The sequence below is a fragment of the Poecilia formosa genome, unplaced genomic scaffold (genome assembly GCF_000485575.1).
Source record: "Poecilia formosa unplaced genomic scaffold, Poecilia_formosa-5.1.2 Scaffold265, whole genome shotgun sequence".
Classification (NCBI taxonomy): Eukaryota; Metazoa; Chordata; class Actinopteri; order Cyprinodontiformes; family Poeciliidae; genus Poecilia; species Poecilia formosa.
In genome coordinates, this window is record NW_006800204.1 from 884,785 (window position 1) to 898,203 (window position 13,419).

Below are 13,419 nucleotides of genomic sequence, written 5' to 3' on the forward strand. Positions count from 1 at the left end.
CTATTTATGCCGATGCCCTTCTGTGCCGTGCTCATGTATTTATCCATGTGTCCGCTTATCTTAGCTGCTTTGATGCCTGACATGAGCTTCCATGTTGTAGAGAGACAGGTTATCGGCCGATAGTTGGATGGGACTAAATCTCGTCAGCAACAATAGGCGAGAGCGGTCCATGAGGGTCTATCCTTATATTATGTCTATGATGTAGATCGTGGACTAGCAGACCACAATCTACACAATCAAAGTTTTTGCGACAGAACACAAATAAGAATGGTTCTCCACTGTCAGTGGGGAATCTGTACAGGCGATGTCAGGTATCCTGATCGTATTTGTGGAAATAAAATTCACTGATTTCCCAAATCTGATACGCAATGCCTAGCTTGGATCAAAGCTTGTGCACGACCGCATTTGCAGCTCAACCGTCGTAGGATCAATAAAAACAAAGGAGTGTGTGCTGGTGTGAGTATTATTACTTTGCTTTCTGTGTGTTTAGTGAATGGGGAAATTTTGAGTGGCCCTGCGACAGATTGGCGACCTGTCCAGGGTGACCCCGCCTCTCGCCCGGAACGTTAGCTAGAAATAGGCACCAGCACCTCCCGACCCCTTTTGAATTTTGAAGCTTGAAATATTGTAAAGTCTTAAGGAGGCCTATAATGTGTGAACAATGACCCCCAAGTCTGAAAAAAGTCAGTAATTAACACATCCATTATGAAAACCTTTTAGCTAAGTACAGCATAACGGCAGTACCGATACAACTTCTACACCTTGAAGCCTGTCTGTTACACAGTCTTACGTTAGCTGAACAGATCAATATGCAGTGTGTACCGTATCTGACATACATTAAAGATGTTATTTTACCTGAAAAGGTAAAATAACATCCTTTTCAGGATGTTACCGAGTAACACTTGATACTCGGTGTTAGCCACGCTAGCACCGAGTATCAGGCCTAGGCACACTCAAACATTTGCTAACACCAGAAATCACTGATTTCAAAAGTAACCCTCAAAATCATGAATGCCGACTTACCCAGCCTTGCAAGAACAACAGGCATCAGTGATCTTGTCCACAGTATATTTATGCTGAGGCTGGGAGGATCTGCTGTTTTCCTCATCCACCGGTAGCATTTAGCTGCGACGCGCTCAATGTTGGAGGCATCCCGTGGCTCAAACACCTTGATGTCGTCCATAAAAGATGACATGAACTTGTTGGTTCCCCTGTACATTGTCGTGGATGATTTCTTTTGAAAATCCGGCAGAAAGGCTACACTAATCGACTCAGAAATACTTTGTAGAGAGTCAGACGAAATGAAAGACGCCATGTTTACATAGAAACTAAGCTCCGAGGCTTTGTTTGAGACATGCAGCCACGTGGGATTTTAGAGGGCGTTTCTGGGCGGAGCTTGGTGAGGTCCATGAAGGCATTCTGACCTTATTCATTCACAGAAATACAAAGCCCCGAAGTGCCGGGCCCCGGTGAGCCCAGGCTAAATCAGAGGGCTTGATCAGAGGTGATCTGTTGGTAATGAATCTAGCCTGATCGGATCTATAGACAGACTAGATCAAATCCATAAATTCATCACCAGAACCAAATTTCATAAGGACAGAAAACGGGTGTTTCCATTGAAACATATCGAAAGTCTTTCTGGTATCGAGTGGCATCCTGATGATCCATTCTGCCCTGATGTGGTCCATCCAAAGTAATATGATCCCACAGGCACTCTCAACAGTTCCTCGTTAAATCGGACTCGGTGTTGAGACACTCGGTGTCTCTTTTATGTTAGCAAGATGCATTATGTTAAATGCTTCAAATTATTGGTGGAAAATCTATTTACAATAAACCCTGTTTGATCTGGGTCGATAACTACTGTTAGACACCTTTTCAATGTCTTTGCCATCATTTTGTAACTAATTCATAATTGGTGTGGAGGAGTCAGATTGATCTACAGCACGAATATCTCAGAAGATTTTGCTGATTGTTTGTTTTCCTCAGATTTAAGTTGCCAGATTACTTTATGTGCCTTTTCTCCACATTCATAAAATTGTTTGGATCCAGTTATTTCCTCCTTGATATGTATTCATAGTGTTGCATTTTAATTTCAGATTCACCAATTCTCCGTGCTTGTCGATAGTTGGGGCATTTTGGTGTTTTCTGAAGATCGGAAATGTATTTTTCTAAAGTATCAAACTCAGCATTAAGTTTCTTTACATCTTTCATAAGTGAAATTGTTTTAGGTGATTTGCATTTTTACCATGATTTATCCACCTGAAGGGTCAGAAATGGGTTCGGTAGCAACATGTTTTTATGCAGCAAAATTATTGTTCCTCTCGACTTTGAACCGAATGAGGAGGAAAAAAACTTGACCTGCCCGAACTCTTCAGCTTTTGATGCTGCCTGTCAGAAAAACGTGTTTCTGGTCAGTAAACAATATGAAGTTTTAATGTTTTAGATAAATATAGACTCTATTCATCCCTTTAACATTAAGTGTTGCAGAGTCCAACATTAACCTGGGATACAGAGGAAAGTCGGCAAGGAAACGACTCGAAGACATTATGAACAAACTCAGTTCCACCTTCGTCTCTCTGACAAGAAAAGTAAAAATCATTTTTTGGGAGGAAGCAAAAGGTGAACAATAATATTTAACATTCACCACTTTTCTCGATCGCCAGCCAAACCTCAGCGCAGATCGCGCTCCTCTTCTCACTCAAACTGGACTCAGGCTGACCTGCATGGATATTTACACCAACCCAGTGTGGGTAGTTATTTTTCTTGGGAGAACTCCACATCAAGGAAAGAGTTTAAAACGAACCCTGTTCGCTCTGGTTGTGCGGCTCTATGTGAACCACAGGAATAACTTGTAGTCTTTCTTTCAGAGGAGTTGAGGAGCGGTGAGAATGATTTATATTTGTGAACAAAGAATTATGCGGCGTTTCCACCTCAACCCGCTGCCCAGCGTGTGGCGCTGTCTGCCCTGTAAAGTTCATGTCTGTGTTCCTGGTTGGTTGGAGCGTTAGCGGCTAACGAACCAGCGCTAACCTCATCGTGCAGGTGCAGGTGAGGAGCTTTAGCCTCTCCTCGATGTCACACATTACGCTGGTTTTATATTATTATTATTTTTCTGGTTACAGATGCACCAACCCACACCAAATGCTTTGTCCACGTAGCCAGAGTTGATGCGTGCGGCCGAGCAGAGATCTGAAACTCTCGTCCCATAAACTCCAGCAACCAAAACAGTTTCTGAGATTCTTATTAAAACTCAGCAGACATGAAATGTCAGAGCTGCTAAAGCCACATTAGCAGCATTGAATTAAATCTCCTGTTTGTTGCTCATCTCTGCTCAGTGCAGCAGATTTACCTCATCCTGCAGGGCCGGTCCAAGGCTGATGAGGCCTGGGGCAGAATCTGACTGAGGGGCCCCTGTAGCTGCTACAACATCAGCAGCTCTAACAGCTTCTGTGTTACATTTAATCTGGGAGAGGAGGAGGAGTTTAACTGGCCAACCTAAAAACAATCAGCTATAATCCAGTTTATTCATTTGTATCTGTGAACAAACAGCTCAAACTCAAAGATTAAACTCGCAGCATCAGATTGTTGCTATGGTAACAAAACAATTAGCTATGAATATTGTTCTTTGAAGTTTTACAAAGTAAACCTACCAGCTCCTTAAAATCTTACATTTAAATGTTAAACAGTTTAAAATCTTTTAATTTAAGCTGAAAGCATTAAACCAAATTCAGCAGCATTGATCATCTCAATAAATAAATGTTACATTTATGAATCTGTGTTAGAATATCAGCATTTATGGCCCCTGAAGAAAAAAGGCTCAATATTGCCAGAAAAGAGTCATTAGATTAAAAAGCTTCGATAGGGTGATATGTGACGTGAGAAGCCCAGCAAGTCTGGTTTTTATTTTGAAATGAAAAGTTGCTTAAACAAAGTCCTGCGGCTGATTTGATTCTGAAGTTTTTCCTTATTTGTTAACTATAACAACTATAACCTTACAAGATCATCAGTATTCCTAATTTTATCGCATTACGGTGAGAAGTTACCATAAAATTACGACTTTATTCTCATCCAACTTTGCTCATATTTCAAACAAAAAGACCAGGGTGCTGTGGTGGCGCAGGGCCAAAACACTACCCACGTATGGAGACCTTAGTCCTTCTGCCAGTGGTCGCAGGTTCGATTCCCAGCTTGGTGAAATTTACCACGTCTTCCCTCTCTCTCATTGCCCTCTTTCTTTCCTGTTGAACTACTTTCAAATAAAGGCCACAAGAGCCAACAAAACCTTAAAGAAAAAAACACAAGCCAAAATCTCTGAGTCTGGCCCTTCTCTGTCATAAGCAAGCAGGAAATAGACCATGCAAATGTAGCAGAGTTAATTTTATTTATTTTATTTTTCTTTATGAACCTTCTCAAAACTAATTTTCTTTGAATTGACATGTCTGTTATATATTATTTCTGTTTTATTTTGCTTTCATTTTTGGTTCCTACTGTGTAAAAAGCCATCCTCATCTATGAACATTTGTTATCCTTTGTTTTTTAATTGTATTTTATTTTGGTGGGGAAGCTTTTATTTTCTTACTTCCTGTTTTTGCATTATATCCTGTGTGTTCCCGCTGCCCTCCTCAGTTCGCGCCAAGCTGCGCTGGGGAGAGGTCAGTGTCCAGAGTTGTCTTTCATTTGTGTATTAAATATTGAAAACGTTCTAAAAAATATGTTGTAAACTCTCATGTTATATATATTGTTGTTTAACCGTTCATGTTTAGCGCAGCACTATGTGGGCATTTGTCTCCCACATTGGTGACACCATCAAGTTTTCTGTATCAACGTGGTTATTTTTTATTTTTTTCTTTTGGTTGGTTAGGGTGTTTGTGGAGAATCCGGAGCCCAGGAGCTGCTGTGTTTAAAATGTTCTTGTTTTGAACAGGAATAAAATTATCCTGAATCCTGATTCTGACTTCCTGTTACCAACCGCTGCACAAACTCCATGCAGAAAGACCCTGGGAATCAAACCCAGAACCTTCTTGCAGCAAGGCAACAGCTCTACCAACTGCGCCACTGTGCAGCCCTATCAAATGTTTCTGATTCACGTAATAAACTCAACATGGAAATTATGTTGACTCCTAGAACAAGTCAACTGTTTAGGTAATCAGGTCATACAATGCTGGATTCAGTGGTTTGTACAGATAAATTATTAAATATCAGATTCATAATAGTATTTCAGTTCTTGGGGGGGAAAGGAACTGGGGAGGCGTGACAGAAAATAATTGAACGCTGCACTGCGTTGATGGGAGTTTGGAGATGAGCACAATTCAAGAGAATTAAACGAGTCAGGGAGATTTTTTTAATTCACAAATTTCCTGACTACATTTGGAGGTACTCCTATAGACTGGACATCTTCCGCTGTCTCGCCTCGGCTAGTGCTGGCTTTACCCACAACTTCTTTGCTAGTAGCAGTTTTTCGTCCTTATCTTTCTTTTGGTCTTTCAAAGTTGTGAGTCCATCCACATCAATTTCCTTTTGTGCTTTATTTTCCCACTCCACGGTTTGCTGCAGCGCTGTTTTTTATCATATTAACAGGATAAGTAAGAGCGCGCAGGTCGGGCACGTCTGCTCAGATAAATCCCAAGAAGCTCCACAGTCCACATTCCTAAACTCTGGAAAGCTGAATGGACAGAATAAGACTTTGCTCCAGTCTGATGGTTGAAGAACCTGAAGAACAGAGATGAACGCTGCCCAACACTTGTTGCTATGGCAGCTTCTCCAGCCTTATTTTAATCCATATGAGGCTGATTTGGAAACTTCTCATCAAAGAGGTCAAAGGTCACATGTGGGGTACTCCAAGGACCCTCCTATTCAATATCTATCTGCTCCCACCTGCTCAGGTCATAACAGGAAATAAGATCAGCTACCATAACTACACGGATGATACACAGCTCTACTTTATGATGTCACCAGGTGATCTTTGACCCCATCCAATCACTGAATATCATATCGTCCGCTGATGAGACGGATCAGACCAACAAAGAAGACAGTCACTGTGTGGTTCAGAGATGCAGCCTTTGTGCTCCAGGACTGTTGTCTTCAGAGAGGCAGTAGGTAGAGGCTATTCCTGTTGTGCTAACTCCTACAGGAGTTCCCATTGAGTGCTGATGCTAACACCATGCAGCATGGTGTCATGCTGCATGACACCATTAGCTCACTGCAAATAAAGCACCCGGAGGCGCTACACAAGTAGTTTCTAACTATTGCCTCTCTGAAGCCCCTCGTCTTCAGGGAGACAGCTGCATGTCAGGGAGAGGTGGACCTGGAGGAATACACCTCCTCTGTTCTTGGCTTCATCTCCAAGTGTGCTGATGATGTCACCACCACCAAGACAGTAACCTGTTACCTGAACCAGAAACCCTGGCTGAATGCTGAGGTGAGAGCTCTGCTGAAAGCTCGGGACGCTGCGTTCAGGACAGGCGAGGCATCAGCACTCCGAGAAGCGAGGAAAGAACTGGCTGCAGGCATTGTGAGGGCCAAAGCCATACGCCCAGAAAATTCAAGGTCACTTCACCACCAACGACCCCGGCGCATGTGGAAGGGCATCAAGTGCATCACTAACCACAACATCAGGGATACATAATGTCCAAGGGACCCCTCACTGCCAGATGCACTGAACAGGTTCTACTTCGCGGATCCTGACACCTCCCTCAGCATCAGAGTAATTCCACCACCTGGTGACACAACAGCAGATGTGAAGAAGTCCCTCCAGGAAATCAACCCCTGAAAGGCTGCAGGCCCTGACAACATCCCAGGGCGAGTACCGAGGGACTGTGCACATCAGCTGTCTGAGGTGTTGATAGACATCTTCAACACCTCACTGTCACTGTCATCTGTGCCCACCTGCTTAAAGACCGCCACTATTATCTCTGTCCCCAAGTGCTGCACAGTGACAGGCCTGAATGACTACCGAGACTCACCTCTCAAAGTACTTCAAGAGGCTAGTCAGGACCCACATCAAGGACTCCATTAACGTCACAGTACACCTATAGGAAGAAGCTCCACTGATGCCATCTCATCGGTGATCCACACACCCTAGTGGTAGTAACAATTTCTTCAGCAAGTCAGTGTTCTGCTTGGGGCTTCTGATGAGCCATCATTTGATGAACCAGGGAGAAAACTAAAACATGCAGGATGCCAGCCCTCAAGGGCCGACTTTGGACACCCCTGAGCTACAGGTATCTGGGTGTGCACATATCCAGTGACCTCACCTGGAGTACCAACACCTCCTGTCTGGTCAGGAAGGCCCACCAGCGTCTCTACTTCCTCAGGAAGCTGCAGAGAGCTGGACTTGGGAGCTCTGTCCTGAGGAGCTTCTATCGCTGGGTGGTGGAGAGCGTTCTCTGCTCCTGCATCACCGTGTGGCACAGCAGCTGCACTGCTGGTGAAAGGATGGCTCTGCAGAGGTTAAGGCTGCACAGAGGACTATGGGGAGCAGCCTTCTCTCCATCTTAGACCTCCACACAGAACTATGCTGCGCCTCATCATGAAGGACTCCACCCATCCTGTTCCAGCTGCTCCCCTCAGGCAGGAGGCCGAGGAGCATCCAGAGCAAAACCACCAGGCTGAGAAACTGTCTCTACCCTTCAGTCATCAGACTTCTGAACTCAAGCTGCACCTGATACAGCTTCTACTTTTTAAAATTAATTTACATTTATTTACAAATGTGTATATATATATATATATATATATATATATATATATATATATATATATATATATATATATATATATATATATATATATATATATATATATAAGAGGTGTGCCGATCGATCGACCACCAATTATAATCGGCCGATTTTCGTGAAAAAGTGTATGATCGGTGATCGCCGATCACTAAAACCGATCACCTGTATCTCATTTTGCAGCCTGCATGTGCAGCTGATTTCCTCTTTCCTTCTCACTGCGCAAGCACGTAGCAGGAAATCATAAGCAATGTGGCGAGGAACGATAACACTGAGACTACATGGGAAAGTTTGCGTGTTCCACCGAAGAAATACCTCGGCGGTGAAGCACGTCAAAATGCACCAACACAACGAATCTAATGTGACATTTAAAAAACAAGCACTTGACGGAGTTTGGCTACATCGAGGCTCAAAGCAGGAACAAAAGGACATCAAGGACATCCGGAGCGGCAGGTAAAGCAGCACACAGCTACCAACACTCACCTGGATTAGGATCACGGTCAGAAAGCTGAACAAATATCCTGAAAAATAATTTAGGTCTTCGAGCTGCGATGTAAGATGCTGGTTCTGTTCCCATTGTTGGACCACCGCTAAGCTCTACTGCAGACATGGGCAAACTACGGCCCCCGGGCCACTTACGGCCCATTAGGCTTTTTAATCCGGCCCGCCGAACTTTTCCAAATTATCGTAAAAACCCATGATTGTGTAAAAACCTCATTCATTTCCGTTTCCCCTGCAATACCCCAGTTTCCCCAATAGATGGCGCACTAGTCTAAACACATTTATCTTTGTTGGGGTAACTTTCCAGCTGCCATCCCTCCCCCTTCGATAACAATGAGTGGACCAAAGAAAAGAAAAGTGGACACCGAGTGCTGAGCGTTTAAAAAACAGTGGACAGTAAAACATTTTTTCGCTGAACTCCGATCAACGGCGGTATGTCTGATATGCCAAGAAACGGTTGCAGTTTTCAAGGAGTAAAATATCAGCCGGCCCTTTGCCACAAAGCATGCTAACTACGCTAGCAAGCAATCAGCACAAGAACGCGCTGCTGCTCAGAGGTTGGCAGCTGATTTAAAGACTCAGCAGAATTTCTTTCACCGACAAACTGCGATTCAAGAGTCAAGTTCCAAGCCAAGTTTTTTGCTGGCATTTAAGTTAGCAAAGGCTAGCAAGGCTTTCTCCGAAGGTGAGTTTTTGAAAGAATGCATGTTAGAGGCACCAGATCACTTGTGTCCGGAAACCAAAGGCAAGTTTGAAAAAATCAGCCTATCACGCAGGACAGTGACTCGCCATGTGGAGCTGACTGAGGAAGATATAGTCAGCAAGTTAAACAAAAAGGCGGAGTCCTTTAATTCATATTCACTAGCACTGGATGAAAGCACAACATAAAAGACACAGCTCAGCTCCTAATTTTTATCTGAGGCATAAATGACAGTTTTGAGATTATGGAAGAACTTTTGAGCATGGAATCACTGAAAGGGAAAAACGTGGAGAGGATTTATATGAACAGGTGTCTGCTGGTACTGAGACAATGAAGTTGCCTTGGAGTAAACTTGTCGGTGTCACCACGGATGGATCACCAAATTTAACTGGAAAAAACGTCTGAAAAAAATTCAAGATCAAGTGAAAGAAGAAAACCCTCACCAGGATGATATTTTTCTTCACTGCATCATCCACTGCAATACAGTCTCTGTGTGAGTCTGTATTGCAGCCTAATCATGTCGTCGATCCAATTGTAAAACTTGTTAACTTCATACGAGCAAGGGGGCTTAATCACCGTCAGTTCATAACGTTTCTAGAGGAAACCGAAGCGGATCACCAGGACTTACTTTACCTCTCTCTGGTGGTTAAGTTTGGGAAAAGTGAGTAGATGAGTTTGGGATCTCAAAGAGGAGATTCTTTAATTTTTGGAGCTCATGGGGAAATCTGATGAATTCCCTGAGCTGAGAGATGAGGACTGGCTTTGTGACTTTGATTTACTGTGGACATATTGTCACACATGAATGAGCTGAACGTTGAGCTGCAGGGAAAAGATCAGTTTGTGCACAACATGTATGTGAGAGCCTTCAAATCCAAGCTGGCTTTATTCTCCAGGTAAATGTCAAACAAATCTTTCACTCATTTTCCCACACTGGCCATGCAGAAGCCCACCTGAAACGTGAAGAAATATTGCAAATCACAACTCACTTCAGCTGGTGTCCTGTCCCGTTACAAGACCCTGGAATAGGACCTCATGAGCTCCAATTGGAGCCGATCCATCTTCAGTCTAACTCCATCTCAAAGAAAATTTCAAGTCTCTTAACTGAAAGACTTTCATGCTTCAATTAACGAAGCCACGTTTCCAAACCTCCGGAGGATTGCCCAGAAGATGCTGGCTTTGTTTGGTTCGACCGATGTGTGTGAGCAGACTTTCAGTGTCATGAACACCAACAAAGCTTGTCACAGATCCCAGTTAACTGACCAACACCTCACATCTATTTTGAGAATTGCCACAACAAAAATAACCCCAGACTTTGATGTGCTGGCAAAAAAAGGAGAACAACATTGTTCCCACTGGAATGTGTGTTTCTCTACCGTGTTGTAAAGAAACAGCAACTTGTGCATTTATGTACAGCAGCTTAATTAACATGCTGCACATCACTCTCAATTCATGGACTTGCTGGGCAATCATATGTTTTTGTTCTTACTTTATTTTCATTTATTTTTAGCAACACATTTCCACAGTTACATTCTTCTGCCTCTGACTGACATATATATATCTTCTGCATTATAACTTGACAAAAGAAGATGAGACAGCAAATGTTCTAACAAATGTAATAATGAAAACACAACAGAGTGAAATAAAAGACAGATAACAGCAAAATGAAATAAACAGTTAAAAACCCTCTGAGGTACGATGGACCACACATTCCTAACCTCAACGGTATTTTAAACCAACCCAAAACTACACAGTGAGTGCAAAAAGGGAAATCCTGTAAATGCGTCACTGAATTAATAATGGTATGACGGGGCTCCACCTTATATTAAAGCTTTAGGGAATATGTGATTTCTTCCATCAAATAAAGTCCCAGACTTTTTGTATCCATGTTTTATATGTGGGAGGCCCTGGTTTCTGCCACCTGATAGTTATGCATTTCAAAGCTGCCGTAAGCAGGATACTTAGAAGATATCGATCACCCTTCCTGTCTATTCCATCGGGTATTTCTCCCAAAACATCCCTCCTGAAAATGACCTTGAGGGCTTCAAAAGTCTCCTCCCAGAACACACTTAGTTTGGGACAGGACCAAAAGATATGCGCATGGTTTGCGTTCTGCATCCCGCAGCTTCTCCAGCATGAGCTGGGTTGAGTTGGGCCCATTTTACTAGCTACTGCTGGCGTTCTGAAAAACCGGACTATTACTTTCCATTTGAATTCTCCCCATGTACTAGAATCCGTTGCTAATTGTGCTTCAGTCCATATTTCTTCCCATGTGTCCCCTGCTATCGACTCCTGCAGTTCAGTCTCCCATTTCTGCTTTATGTTTGTGGAATCGTACATATTCATAGATAAAAACAGGCCATATATTTTACTAATTACTTTTTTATTCCTTTTCCTTTGTATGTCCATTAGGAAATGTTCTATGGATGTAGGTTCATGAAGTTTAGTCCAATTGCTGTGTCGTCACAAAGGCTCTGAGTTGTAAGTATCTATAGACGTCCGTCCTACAGAGATACACTTTTCATCTGTTCAAAGGTTTTGAAATTTCCCTCTTTAATTAATTGATGGATATGCGATAGTCCATAATTAGACCAGTTTTTGAACCCAGAATCTAAATTGTTTGGTGCAAACGTCTTCATGAATCCTACACTTGATAAAGGTGAGATCTGTTATAATAACTTAAAAGCCGATTGTATTTTGTTCCAAATTTTGAGGGTGTTTTTTGTCCAGATTGTCATTTCCTTTGCAGGAGCATCTAAGAAGGGTAATGTTTGCAGTGGTACTGAGCATCCATACTAATCTGTAGCCATACTAATAAGGGTTTAAGTTGTGCAGCCCAGTAATAATACTTTAAGTTTGGGAGTTTGAGGCCCCCCTTGGGTTTAGATGACTGCAGAGGTTTCAGTCTGATTCTAGGGCGTTTTTTTTTTGCCAAATGAATCCAGTTATCATTTTGTCTAAGGTGTCAAAGGTAGATTTGGGAATCTCCACAGGCAGCATCTGGAATACATAGAGTAGTCTTGGTAAAACATTCATATGGATACTTTCAACCCGACCCATCGGAGAAATGGGGAGTGTAGCCCATCGCTGCAGATCATTTTTAATGGCTCGTAGAAGTTTGCCTCATAAAGGTCACATAGAGATGGAGGAATATGAATACCCAGATATTTATGCTGTTCTTGGGCCACTTAAATCCACTCTGTGATTTGTGGAATCTGAAATTGTGCCGTTTAACATCCATAGCTTCCGTTTTTTCTATATTAATTTTGTAGCCTGAGTAAAACCCATATTGAGATTCAGTAAGTGCCTTAGATTATCAGCATAGTACCTGCCTCCAATAAATCCTGTCTGATCGCGGTGTATGATTTGGGCGATGAATTTGTTAAGTCGTCTTGCTAGGATTGCAGTGAGTATGCGTAGGTCTGTGTTCAGCAGTGATGTAGGTCTATAGGACTGGCAGTCTGTAGGATCCTTGCCCTCTTTGTGGATTACTACTATGGTGGCTTCTGTCCAAGATGGTGCCATAGTTTTGGATTTTAAAACTTGATGATACGGCCATAGTCATCCACTCCCGTGAGTTGATGAGTTCTGCTGAAGAAATACATCCAGTTTTGACACGTTCTGCCAGCATGTCTCTCTGTGGCTCTCCGTTGGTGAGAAAAAGTCCTGTGAACACCGTTACACATGATGGCGCACACATTGTGCACGGTTACGCAAGCAGCTGGTGGATTAATGTCAAAACAAACCCCAAAATGCCTCATATCCTTATGACAGGACATGTGTTGGCTTCACATCGGTGGCTTTAGATTTAGTTTCCGAGTTGACTAGTCAGAAATATTCCAGAAAGAATACAGGCATGTCAAAACGAGGTCAGATCACTCTCTGGATATTATTGGCTTGGGAAAAGCCATTTCATAACATTATTGGTCAAATGCTGTGTCAATCATTGGGAGGGGGGCGGGGGGCTCTAGGCTGCCCAATAAAAGTGTCATAATGGACACCGGCAGAGTTTAAGGGGTGCAGGTTAAAGGAGTTAAGAATAACACCAGTTAAGGAGAAGTCAGGAAGTACCAACTTCCTGACTTCTCCTTGGTTCTTATAATCATAATGTTACTTTTCAATGCATTGTACATAATGTCATACTCCTGACCTCAATAACTGTTGAAGACCAGCACTAAATCATCAGCAGTAGAGATGTGCCGATCAGGTTTTTTCCTGCCAATTCCGATTCCGATCACTCATGAGGGCCGATCACCAATCACATAATTATTATTATTTTTATCATAAACACTACCGGTTACATTATGTAGAAAAGGAACCATGAATTCACCTTAATTTAGACAAAAACTTGTTTTTAATAACTTTTTCCAAGAAAACCAAACAAAACAGGCATTGTGCAAATTGTACTGGTATCAGTGATACTATCTTTAACAGACTGAAAACCCATGGAGGCTCTGAAGAGGCTAAATAACGCAAAGAGCCAAAATAAAA

General features: G+C 42.6%; 1 protein-coding gene and 2 long non-coding RNA genes across 3 annotated transcripts in view; 1 reads left to right on the forward strand and 2 right to left on the reverse strand.

Annotated features, from left to right (window-relative positions):
• The window catches only part of LOC103150920 (delta-like protein C), a 268,639-nt gene that overhangs the window by 100,300 nt on the left and 154,920 nt on the right, over nt 1-13,419 (reverse strand). The window lies entirely within an intron of this gene.
• LOC103150914 (uncharacterized) lies at nt 4,423-4,970 on the forward strand. The gene is made up of 2 exons (XR_477602.2): nt 4,423-4,652; nt 4,862-4,970. It is a non-coding gene; the product is annotated as an uncharacterized LOC103150914 (long non-coding RNA).
• Nucleotides 4,665-13,419, reverse strand: part of LOC107838499 (uncharacterized) — a 10,431-nt gene continuing 1,676 nt past the window's right edge. Inside the window, exon 2 of the long non-coding RNA XR_001664574.1 lies at nt 4,665-5,874. This is a non-coding gene — a long non-coding RNA (uncharacterized LOC107838499). The remainder of the gene's footprint in view (nt 5,875-13,419) is intronic.